At 39.0% G+C, this 4,147-nt stretch overlaps 1 pseudogene; it reads right to left on the reverse strand.

Annotated features, from left to right (window-relative positions):
* Positions 1 to 3,437: 3,437 nt before the first annotated feature.
* Positions 3,438 to 3,928, reverse strand: LOC102979150 (RNA-binding protein FUS-like; annotated as a pseudogene).
* Positions 3,929 to 4,147: the final 219 nt, after the last annotated feature.

Genomic DNA, 4,147 nt, shown 5'->3' on the forward strand with positions numbered 1-4,147 from the left:
TGGCTACAAGGCATTTTCACTTACTGGATTCTAATTCCTTATTTATGCAGGATTGAGAATGTCTCTAAAATACGAGTAGCCTTTAATTCTGCCCATTTCCAGAATTCCTGATGCTTGTCAACAAACTGCTCATTTTCACCAATATATCTGACATTCAGTATACTAATTCAGTATACATTCAGGATACTAATTAGAAAAGCTATGATCAAGATAGTGGTGAGAAATGGGCTTATGGCAGCTGCCCCTGCAGTGTAGCACTCTCTGATTAATGCCAACTGATTATCCTTGGATTGTGCATTTTTAATGAAGCTGATTGACTATCACTAGAGTTAAAGCTGAAACTTATAAGCACATGATACTCCATAAGCTGTGCTACTGCACTTCGACGCATCTGACATGATCAGACTTGATTTTTGAAATCTGCCTATAGTGAGGAGAACAGAACAAAAGTGGCCACAGTGGACATAAGAAAACCAGTTAGAAGACTATCGTGTGCTCTAAGGAAGACATAATGGTAGCTTATATTGGGAAGGCATATCAGTAGCTGACTGATTTCTAAGGTGAATTTGGTAGGAGAGGAAGCAGACAGGAGGGGAGGTAAACTGTGATTTCTAGGTATCTGGCTTGTGCAACCTACTAAAAGATGTTCTCTTTTAATGACATAGAGATCAATGGTAGAACAGGACCTAGGCCAGGGAGTTGAAGGAATGGATTCAAGCTCAATCCTGTTGAGCTAGAAGTGCCTTTGAGACGTGTAAGTAGAGAAGTTGAGTAGGCAGGTAAAATTAGGACTTCGTCTGGAGCTTAGACAATGAGGTTTTAGACAGAGAAAAAAAAATCTGGAAGGTACAGATGTATAGATTGAGGTTAACTGAAGCTGTAGGTATGAATGATATTGCTTAGGAAAAAGTGCAGAGTAAGGAATGATGAGAGGCTAGGACTGAGCCCCGTAATGGTCCAAATTTCATGTCCGTTGTTAAAAATTATTTTCAAGAAGACACAAGATTATAACTTGTATAAACATTTAAAATGAGTACATGTTAAAAACCTTACTTAACTCATTTTTGATGATAAAAACAGGTAGAACTCAGAACTTGGTTCACTCCTCATATTGATTGACAGATTTACCACAATCACTATCAATATTTCAGTTGGCATTTTTTGCTAAAATTGACAAACCAATCCTAAAATTCATATGAAAATGCAAGGGACCCAGAATAGTCAAAACAATCTTGAAGAAGAAAAAAGAAAGTTGGAAGACACACACGTTCCAACTTCAAATCTTACTACAGACTTACAGTAATCAAACCATTGTGGTACTAGCATAAGGGTAGACATACGGATCAATGAAGTAGAACTGAGAATCCTGAGATAAACGCTAACATTTGTAGTCAATTAATAATAGTCTTCTCAACAAATGGTGTTGGGTAACTGGATATCTACATATAAAAGAAGGCATTTGAACCATTAGCTCACATCATACACAAAAATATCTCAAGTGGGTCATACAGTTAACTGAGCTAAAACTATAAAACTGTTAGAATAACACATCTTAGTAAGCTCAGGTTAGGCAATGGCTTCTTATATATGACACCAAAAGCACAATTGACAAAAATAAGATAAATTTGATTTCATCAAAATTAAAAGCCTTCATCCTTCCAACTACACAATCAAGAAAATGAAAAGATGATCTATAGTCTGAAAGAACATATTTGAAATCATGTAACTAATTTGGGACTTGTATCCAGAATATATAAATACTTACAACTAAATAATAAAAAGACAAACAATCCAATTATAAAATGGGCAAAGGATTTGAATAGACACTTCATCTATAAAGATATACAAATAAGTACATCAAAGGATGCTCAGTATCATTACAGTTGTCCCTAGGTATCCAGAGGTGATTGGTTCCAGGACCCCCTGCAGATACCAAAATCCGAGGATGCTCAAGTCCCTTATATTATTTACGTATAATCTATGCACATCCTTCCATAAACTTTAAATCATCTCCAGATTACTTATAAAACTCAATACAATGTACTGACAAATGCTGTGTAAATAGCTGTAAATATCAATGTAAACACTATATAAATAGTTGCTGTCATGAGACAAATTCAAGTTTTGCATTAAAAAAATTTTTTTTCAATCCAAAGTTGAGTGAATCCATGGGAGCAGACAGTACCCACAGATACAGAGAGCTGACTGTAGTTGTTAGTAAGAAGCAAATCAAAACCACAGCAAGATACTTCCTCATACCCATCGAATTGGCTGTAATAAAAAAATAGACAATCACAAGTGTTGGCATGGATGTGCAAAATTGGAACACCCATATATTGCTGTGGGAATGTCAAATGGTGCAGGTACACAGGAAAATAGTTTGGCAGTTCCTTTAAATGCCAGACATACATTTACCCTCTGATCTAGCATTTCCACTCCTAAATATATGCCCAAGATAAATTAAAACATATGTCCACACAAAATTTTATACACTCGTGTTGATAACAGCATTATTCATAATAGCCAAAAAGTGGAAAAAACCCAAATGTCTATTAATTGATAAATGGATAAACAAAATGTGGTGCTATCAATACAATAGAATATTATTTAGCCATAAAAAAGTACTGAAGTATTGATACATTCTACAACATGGATGAATCTCAAAAATGTTATGATAAATGAAGGAAGCATATACTGCGTGATTCCCTATATATGAATTCTACACATATACAATTTATCTGCAAGTTTATGGATAAAAATCATTTGCATTGCCATTAGTTCTGTACAGTATATAGAGTTATGAAATAGTTCAAAGCAATGAAAGGCCCAGAGGCACCCCTTCCACATAGAATCAGAATCAGATAATTCAGAAGGATACTTAATTTTGAAGCACAGATCTTTCCCTACATAGATTACTTTTATCAATTCCTTTTATCATGTAACAAACCACTCTAAAACCCAATGACTTAAAAACAATACACTTTTCTAGCTCACAATGCATCAGATTGGCATTTGGATTCCATTGGCAGTTCTATGGATGGTTGGGTACATTTTGCGATCTGCTGCTCAGGGGTCTGACTTGGAATGGCTTCAGCCAAGACAGTCCATCTCTGCCCCATGAGATCTCTCACCCACAAGAGACAAACCATCCCAGCTCACATGCTCACTTCTCCTCTAGCACAATAGCCTGAGCTGTTCACGTGGTAATAGCAGGTATTTCCAGGAGTGAGACCTATACTTAGAATGTATGCAGTGCCACTTCTACAGCATTCTGTGGGCTAAAGCAAGTCACAGAGGTTAGCTCAGATTCAAACGGGTCAGGAAATTGGCTTCATCTATTTTTTTTTTTTAATTTTGTAGTTGCCGCCACCACTCTGGTCCTGATTGCCATAACCACCGCTACCAGTACTACCACTCACAGAGGACTGGTCTTGGCTCTAGTTGCCTCCACCACCCCCTGCACTGCCACTGTTGCACTGGTTCTGCTGTCCACAGCCCTGAGGGGGATTACAGCTTTGCTGCTCTCCACCATAGCCAGATGGCTGGCCACAGCCCCTGCTCTGGGACCGCCCATAACCACTGCTCCAAGAACTGCTACCATAACTTCTTAGGTGCTGCTAGGAGCCAGCTGCTGGAGATAGCCAGGGTATGAGAACTCTTGCCCGTAAGATGACTGAGAACTTTGGCTACTGCCACAGCCACCAGTGGAGCCATATCCCTGGGGAACTGCCTGTGTTCTCTGAGTCTGTCTGTAAGACCCACCACAGCTGCTCTGGCCATAGCCTGCAGTGTCTGTTGACTGGCCGTAACCACTGTAACTCTGCTGACCACAGGGCTGGTGGCTCTGCTGGGAATAGCCCTGCCCAGGCCAGGTGGGGTAGGCCCCATAGCTCTGGGTTGCTTGTCGGGTATAGTTATTTGAGGCCATATCCGCACACAGGCCAATAAGCAACAAGGTTCCAACCCCACAGAGCACCAACACTTGGAGGACTGAGCTGACTTCATTTTTATTGACAGGAGCTCCAGAGTCACGTTGCAAGTTGTGTGCTTACAATGAGTAGAATAATTAGAGCCATTTTTGCAGCCAACCCACATAATACTCTTTTATAACATACTATTCTTCTTCATAAGATTTACCTAGATTTAC

Source organism: Physeter macrocephalus, chromosome 14 (genome assembly GCF_002837175.3).
Source record: "Physeter macrocephalus isolate SW-GA chromosome 14, ASM283717v5, whole genome shotgun sequence".
Taxonomy (NCBI): Eukaryota; Metazoa; Chordata; class Mammalia; order Artiodactyla; family Physeteridae; genus Physeter; species Physeter macrocephalus.